Source organism: Aptenodytes forsteri, unplaced genomic scaffold, assembly GCF_000699145.1.
Source record: "Aptenodytes forsteri isolate BGI_AS27 unplaced genomic scaffold, ASM69914v1 Scaffold679, whole genome shotgun sequence".
Classification (NCBI taxonomy): domain Eukaryota; kingdom Metazoa; phylum Chordata; class Aves; order Sphenisciformes; family Spheniscidae; genus Aptenodytes; species Aptenodytes forsteri.
The window spans coordinates 2,063,871-2,072,815 of NW_008795924.1; positions in this window are offsets into that span (position 1 = coordinate 2,063,871).

An 8,945-nucleotide genomic window follows, 5' to 3' on the forward strand; every position below is an offset into this window, starting at 1 on the left:
TCTTGGCTTGAGGGGACAAGCCAGCGAGCAGTATCCCAATCCAAACCTTGGACATAATCATCTCCTGAAGGTTTTCAGTGGGGTGTTGAGTCTGCTAAACTCACTTTCCTGCAAACTTCAGCAGCAGGGTGCTGAGCCAAGAAGCAAACTCCAGCATCTTGGGCACAAGATACAGCCCTCCTCTCCAGGAACAGCAGCTCTTTTTGCTCATACAGCTTGACCTGGGACTGCTTTTTGAGCTCTAACACATGGCAAGATGGGTTCCTAGTTTGAGGAAAGATCCCACTTTTCTTTTTATTTTCTTTAACTCAGCCCTTACCCTGTTCACAGTTATCAACCTCTCACGTTCATGCATCTCTTATTCAGAGACTTTGGTGGTGAAAGGGAAAGTAGGGGAGATCTATAAGATCATGATCTGTAAGATTAGCTAAGGTTAAGGAGCAATGCAAAGATGGAGAAAGGCCTTATGCACTCTCTCCTGGTGTTGGTCTGTTCAAAGGAAAATAATGCTCCCAGACTGGCTGAGGAACATCTGGAAAGAGACACATCCTGCACCAACAGGAGGACAATGGCCCAAAGGTCTCTGAATGCTAATATCCATTCCCTGGGGCACAGGAGCTGTTGTGGAGGGGCACCATACCAACCCCTTCCTGGAGCTACCACGCATGGGAGTACACAAACCACCCTCCAGAGACGGTCTTCAGACTCTCCAAGGCTGGTGGAAACCACTGCAGCTACACAGACACCAGCAGAGCTCTTCCATTCCTTGTGATCTGACCTCACGTCTGTAATTTGTTCTAGGCCATTTTAAGCCATATGTACGTCTGTGGCTTCCCCCTTTTCTCCTTTCATTGCCAAACAGCCTGAAGTGCTCTAGTCTCTCTCTCTCTCCTGGGGCTCAGTTCCTCATCTCTTAACTTCTTCCCAACCTGGACCTGCATTCTCCTTATTTAGCAATTGCCTTTTCGAAGATGGGGTCAACAGATGTGAAGAGGGGAAGACTCCTCCTGGGATGTGGTGTCCCACTAGACTGTTTCAACAGTTTCTATTCCATTCTTCCCTGCTTCCCAGCTGGTTGAACTGCTGAGCCTCACTGGGCAAGTGTCTCCCTTGGGCTACCTTCAACATAGATCTTCTCTCCAACAGGGGAAAGATGTCTAGAGCCCACTGCTGCACAGCCAGCACCAATAGTGGTAACGTACTCCCTATGCCTGCATGCTTCTTGCTTCTATCAACATTGCATGGCATCTGCATTTCCCTCAGCCTTGTTTCACAGAGAATTAGTTGTTTTCCTAAATATCAGCTCTTGCCTCCTTACAGCATCCCAGAGAGGCACCAAAGAATGTGTCGACCCTAACCAGCTTCATGTCTGCTGGGACAGGAGCCCCTCCAAGGTGTCCTGCCAGCTGCCCTGGGGCAGCATATTGCAGAAGACACAGAGGAAAAGCCCAGACATAGCATGAGGAAGGACCATAAAGCAGCAAAGAGAGAAAAAATGGCCCAGAGGAAGGTCATTCCCTTGGCCCACAGCAGAGAAAGGGATCCAAAGCCAAGGGAGTGGAGGTGAGGGGGGCACAAGTTGTAATACCTGATCCCCAGAACAAAGTTCAACCAAACTGTAGCCTAATGAATCCCCTCTGTGCAAACAGCAGCTGCTTGCTCAGCAAACACACCTACCCCAGCCCTGGCTGCCGCAGCCTTGGCCAGGATTTTTGGAGGAGGGGATGTTTTAACAGCTGCAAAGAACTGGGTTTTGGACCACTTATGCAACTGTTGCTTGGCGGGGGTGTACCTTCATATGCAGCCACAGTAAACCCCATTCCCCTCATTGAACCACCGCCATCAGTCTTCAGAGGTGCAACCAGGAGTGCCCTTGCTCTGCTGGATGCAGGAGAGTCTGCCAATGGGACTTAGTAAAACACCCATGTCCCAACCCACAGCACACAAGGGACTCATCCCCACCTTCTTCAGCTCCTTGGCTTTCTGTAGGACTATGTTTGTGCAGCAATTGTGCACTTGGTCCCTCTGGGACAAACGTGCCCTCAGACCCCACAGGAAGAGAGAGATATCTCCAGGCCTAGGAGCAAGATGAGAAAGGACATCAGAGACGTCAGGGCAGGAGGAAGGAACGAAGGCAGCCAAGGAGATGATGCAGGGGTAGAGTGCCTGTGCTCAAGTGTGCAGGAAGGAAATGAGCTGATTGTGCTCCTCTTCCTCACCACATCCCCAGGGCTTCTGCATCCACCTCAATCTTAGCTTCTCCTCCAGCCCCACAGGTCTACACAGAGCACCCACACTGGCTCTTGAGACCACAGCACGGTGCTCTCAGTCCCCAGACCCTATCGTGTCTCTGATGAGTCACAGCTCTCCTCACACATAGACTCCGGACCCAAATCTGTCCCTCTGAACCTCCGACCCGCTGCTGCCAACAAGAAATGGCAACAGCAGCCTTGGCCCAGCACGTAGTGCTGTTTGCACAACCCTTGCTCAAACACAATGGCCGGGGCTGGCTCTGTACGGGGCGCAGCTCCCCACCAGCAATGCTGTGACCTCCCTCCCATGCTGACCTGCTGCCTTAGCAGGATTACAATGCCATGTTGTGTGCCTCCATCTCTGCTTCAGCGCCTGCAGGAGCTTGCAGGCAGGTGTCCACAGTTCAGCTGCAGAGGATGAAGGTTCACACTCCCTCCACAACTCATGTTGTCGCTCCTCAACTAACCCACGGTGCCTCAGAGGGCACTGACATCCAAATTAGGTTAATTATTGTGGTTGTATATCGTAATCAAGCATAAGCCTCAGACAGTATTGTACAGTGGGGCTTTGTTGGTCTTGGAAAAGACAACAGTGACTTGGCCAATGTTCAAGCCCTGGATGCCTTCTGTGTCAACACTGTCCTGAAGGTGAGAAGTGATGGGAATGTGGCTTATCTGCAGCCTCAACACCAGCTGAGCTGTGGCAGAACCAAGCAGAGAGCTTGGGAGCCCCAGCAGGAGCCTGACCTACAGCTGTTGCTCAAAGCAAACGCTCCTCATTTACACTTTGAGCTGTGAACCCCCCAAAGCAGCACCAATGCATGCAAAAGCAGCAAAAATAAATAAATAACTAGATAACTAGATAGATAAATAAATAAATAAATAAGTAATAGATCTGTCAGCACACACTGGGTCTCCGAAAGGAGCAACTCCTCTTGTAGGAAAGCTTCAAGTCCAGAGTCCTCCTGGCCAAAGGGAGAAGCTGCAGACCCCTACCTTTTGTGTATGTTATGCGTGCAATGGAGTAGATTGTAGGAGCAGAGCATCAGCTTTTCATCCATAGCCGAAGGTGTCACACACTCACTCGTGGAAACTCCAAGGACCAGACCAAGAAGCTGGTGGGACCAGCACAACTCAGACCTTTCTGTGGGGATTTGACTTCAAAAGTCCTTCCTTCTTGGGGTGAAGAGGTCAGTTCCTTTGCAGAGCCAGACCAGAACAGACCAGCACGTGCTGGTGGAAAAGCAGAGGGGCTAAGTGAAGCTTCCTGTGAACTTCTTCAGCTCCTTTGCAGGCTTCCAAGGGCTGCAGATTATTTTCCTTGCCCTGAAAACATTTTGGACATGTCAATAGATTCCTCCATCACAACCAGGGATAGAAAATGCAAATCTCAAGGGCTTTTTTCCTACAAAAATTAGCTCTGATCAGGAAATACTTTATTGTGCCTGTTCTCTGGGCAGCTACCTGCGATTTCCACGCTGCTTTGATGACCCCTGCAGGGACAAGCAGTAAAAAGTCCTGAGTTTTTAATCCCTTCCTCACCTAGAAGAGCTGTGGTGTGGACATGGGCACTGCAGTTTTTGTAGGACAGAGCTATCAAGGCTGGCCAGCCTCTCCTCCCTGGGGGAAGCAAAGATTTAACACTTGTAGGAAGCTCCTGGAGTTTGAGGTCATTGTGCTGGGAAGGATGACTGCTCTCAGTAGCATCCAGCTGTGGCTGGGTATGAACAGAGGAACCAGATACAGCATCTGCTGCATGGAAATTGCTGCAAAAGAGCCAAAAAATGAGCATATGCACATTGCTAACAGCACAGAGTGGTGCTGGCCATGTCCAAGGACATCTCCTGATGTTTTCCATCTTTCCCTTGCCTTTGACATACGGAGGTCCTCAATCCCTCCCGAAACTCCCAGATGTCTGGATAGTTGTTTTCAAGCTCATCCGTCTACATAGCCACTGCTTTTTCCCTTTTCCTGGAGGGCACTCCTTCTTCTCCAAGTCTTTCAAGGACGCTAGCGCCTGTCCTCTTGTTCTCTTCCTTGCTGATGGGACTCCATGATCAAATTCCCAACAGATCCGACACAGCCTCGCACAAGGACTAACGCTCTTGGTATATGAGAAGGAGGCAGCTCTGCTGTCATGATCTATGCTAAAATACAACTGCAAAACCATGATTTTGGCATCCTTCCTCTTAGTGAACTGAGGCTCACGTGTGCAGCTGGGACTTGGAAAGAGCAGAGCAAACTCTCATGTCCCACCTCCCAGAACACATGAAGAGAAGATGGAAAGATCTGATTTAACTGTGGACACCTCCTCCAATATGAGCTGACCATGACCCACACACTAATTACATTTCATCATGGCTGCAAGTGTCCCTAATATGAACTGAACCAGTGTTTTAAGAGGTCTTGGACAAAAGGCTGTTAAATTAATATCAAAAGGCACACACCCTGCTGCGATGCCCTCTTTGCAGGGTGCTCGCAGGAGCGCTCTGCAGTATCTCTCCATGCACCCTCCACCACTGCCAAAGTTTTCCTTTTTCCTATCTCTGCGTCAGAGGCAGAAGGCAGGACACTGGTTGTGGCATGACCCTGCAAAGACATCTCAGTCAGCAGGGCAGGTATGCAAGAGATACTCCCCTTGGAGACTTAGCAGAGCAGCCCATCTTGGCCATCATCATCATCAGCTGAGGATGATGACCCTCAGCTTCCCTCCATAACCCAGGGAATATCCCTCAGTGAGAGGTGAGGCCAGGGTAACAGGAAAGCTGTAGCTTTCCTAGAAGCCATAAAATCTCTCCTAGATTTTGCTCCATTTTGGTTTTTTTTTTTCACAGATGAGGCATCAACATTTGTCTGGGTGTCTTGTCATGCTTTCCATAAATACGAGGTGGCATCAGACCACGAGGTCCCCACGCTGTTTGCCTGCTCATTTGTTTCAAAAGGCATTTGCTCTGTAAATGCCTGCTCCACCTGGTTTCCTTTGGTCAACATGGCTTTTCTATCCAGGATTCGTCTGAAAACCGTTTCCACTATTTTGTTGCGGGCACCAGGTGCGGGCCAGGGCAGAGCCAGGCACTTACGCACTCCTCCAGGTCAGACGCAGCTGCACAGGACTCCCACTGGCCATGGAGAGTCCTAAAGACATCTTTGGCCATCCCCAGGTCAAACACAGCTTCCCGAACTCAGCAGCAGCCTCCTTTCCCACTCTGCTTAGCACTGGTGAGGCCACATCTGCAGCGCTGGGTCCAGCTCTGGGCTCCCCAGTGCAAGAGAGAGATGCACTTACTGGAGCCAGTCCAATGCAAGGCTGTGAAGACGATGAAGAGTCTGAAGCATTCTTCATATGAGGAGAGGCTGAGAGAGCTGAGGCTGTTTAGCCCAGAGAAGAGTAGGCTCAGGGGGACCTCACAGACGTGTATAAACATCTGATGGGAGGGAATGAAGATGAGGGAGCCGGGCTCTTCTTAGTGGTGCTCAGCGACAGGACAAAAGGAATGGGAGCAAACTAAAATGCATGCAATTGACCCACGGGAGCTGCCTCTCTGCACCTCTGCTGAGGAGACCCCATGGCACCTCGTGGTTGGGATGCCCACTTTCTTTTCTGCTTCCAGACACCAACAGACAGATCAGCAAGTCCTCCCAGTAACATGTAACCTGGTGTCTTTGGAGAAGACGACATGGACAGTCATCAGGAATTGTTCAGAAGATCCTGGATCCTACAGGGCCCTGAGGGATCTGGTCTAATGTCGAAGCCACCCTAAAATATACAGGTCTTTCAGCACCAAGTGCTGCCAGTGCTGCAGGCTTCAGAGGCTTCAAGACAAAGCCCAGGTTTGTGAGGGATCCCTCTAATCTCTCGGAGGTCTCTGGCAAGGAAACAAAACCAACCAAAAAGAAATGACAAAGCCTGTTCCCAAGGTGAGTGGAGATGTATTTGGTTGTTCAAAGGCTTCTGATAAGGTGACCGAGATTAAAGAACAAATAAGTGTAAGGTTAGGGCCAAAGTCCCAACGCAAGCTGAAAAGCATACAGCCAGAAGCAATGATGTGTTTCTCACCTAAAACTCAGCACATCCAGCTGTTCTTCAGCCTTCACGCCCAAGAGGAGCTCTGCCTGATGCTGGCACAGGCTCTGCCTCGTCCCCTCTGGGACAAGGTCCCCACACCAGTGGGGATCCCATACAGCCCAGCAGCCGCAGCATGTCAGCACCTTTCCTATGCTCGGCTCTCTCCACGCTTTGCTCCTGACTTCCCAGCTAGACACATTTACTCCCATTGGCCCTGAGCATCCTTTCGGAGGGAGCTGGTATCGATGGGCACATCACCGTAGAGTGGGCTGACTACAATGTCCCAGGGGAGCTGTTGATGTTAATATGAACTAATTAAATGGGCATGCCTCACTCACTCTGCAAAGTGTAAAATTAACTAAATACCAATTTAGGTAGGCACTAATGGACTGCCGGCTGCCCAGCAGTGGAAGGGGAGGCCTGGTGTGTGATAGATTTCAGAACAACTTGCACATTGCTGATAACACGGTGCCCTGGATTCCCCAGAGAAAGTAATCTAGAAATTATCATGGCTTGTTTTATGAATAGGTCTGGCTGGAAACTGGTCTGAAAAGCAAACAGAAAAGCTGCACAAAGGCTTTTCTGTGGGTGGGGGCAAAGTCTGTCCCTCTCTGAAGTTTCTCTCCATCACGGGTTTTGCAGGAAAGACTGCAGACCTAGGAAATCAAGATGTCCCAGGCCCCGATTTCACCACTGCATCTGGGGCTGACTTGCTGCTGGGGAGACACACACACAAACCTCCTGTCTTTTTAGCCCCCCTGAGATCCAGCAAGCTCCAGGCTGCCAGGGTACAAATGACAAGGCCAAACTGACCATGTGTAGGCAGAAAATGATGAACATAAGTCCTTGCTTAAGCAAAGCACACCCAAAAAAAAAAAAAAAAGCAGCAAAGAAATAAAGATGAAGAAAAAAAAATGATTAAGTGGTATGAGCAGGGACAGCCCTACCAGCCTCGCAGCGTGCAGGACTCGGCTGTGCTCCTCTCTCTTGCCGGGATCAGGACAACGAATTGTGGCATTGCTCAAAGGTAGGATTTTATGCACCAGCTCAGGTTGTACTTTTGTGCCTGTAAAAGGCAGATCCCCAGCCTCAGCTCAGCCATTTCTTGCAGGGTGGGAGGAGGCAGCAGCACCAGGCGACTGGAAACCTTAGGATGAAGGACCCAAACTGAGAGGCAGAGGTGAGTTTAGGGGTTTCCTGATGGGATGCTGTGAGAGTGCGATGAGAGACGGGCCAGTGGAGCCTGGGCAGGTGGCACGGGCAGCACAGGCACAGCAGGGACCGACGGTGGGAAACAGGACCTTGTGGTCATCCTGGGTAAGGAATGGGACCCAGTCCAACAATGGACGTGCCTTCCCTGACTTATCCCAGTAGGAACAACCTCCCTCTAGGTCCTCAAAGTCTAGCTGCCTGCATGAGGCAAAGGGATGACAGTCTCAAGCCAGGCGGCTCTGGCTTTGGGTACCAGGACCCACCACAGATGCAGCCAGCGCCACCAGTCCTTCCTCGTGGGAGGGCTCCTCAGCCCCTCTCACCAGCTGGGCTTCTTTGGAGGTCTGCCCCACCATCACGGCACTGCCAAGAGGTCTTCCAGGCTCCTCTAATATGAGATCAGTAGTTTTTTTAACTCCTGGCCCTTCCCAGGACAACTTTAACCCTGGGTATGGTTTTTCTGTAGCGCTCTGGTTTTCCTCCTCCAGCTAACGGCTTCTCTGGGAATTTAAGGAGCATTGACTGCTTCTTTAGACACAAAAAGGTTTTCATTTATTTTGCAGATGTTCTCCTTTGACTTTAAAGTAAAGAGTCATTTCCAGCAGGAGCTCCATCACTTTCCACTCCCTGCTAAGGAAACCTCTGTGGGCCATTCCCACCCCAGGAGATCTCCAGGGGTTGCCCCAACCTCCGTTGGCAAGGCCCCAGAAGCAGTTTCCTCATCTGCGCCAGGACCACAGTCTCTGCTCTCTACAAAGACACCTCCCTGGCTGCCTGTACCCTCCAGGCTACAGCTGCCCCCCTCTTGCCAACACACGCAAGGACATCCGTTCCCCTCCTCGTTAGCTAAGGAAAACATTGTCCTGGAGAGCAGCAGTGGCCTTTCTCCTGCTCCTTGCTTTCGCAGCACTGTCTCGGCATCCCAGCTCTTGCAGGAGCACAAAGCTTCGCTGCTCCTGCCTGGAAAGCCCTTGCTGGCTCCTCACCTTTGCAAGGAGATCTGTCATGCCACCCACCTGAAGGCAGCTGTTCATGCCTTGGGTGTCAGCAGGGAGTGTTGTTGATGGCAAACATATCTACCTTTAGCAAGACCAAACAAAAACGCACATGCAGCTTTCTGCTGTGTTATTTTTATGCTGGAGTAGTCCCCACCCAGCAGGAAAAGGAATAAGGCATGGATGAAGGGAGGCAAACAGCTAGTTGATGTTCATAGAATCATAGAATCATTAAGGTTGGAAAAGACCTCTAAGATCATCAAGTCCAACCATCAACCCAACACCACCATGCCCACTAAACCATGTCCCTAAGCGCCTCATCTGTACGTCTTTTAAATACTTCCAGGGATGGGGACTCAACCACTTCCCTGGGCAGCCTGTTCCAATGTTTAACCACTCCTTCAGTAAAGAAATTTTTCC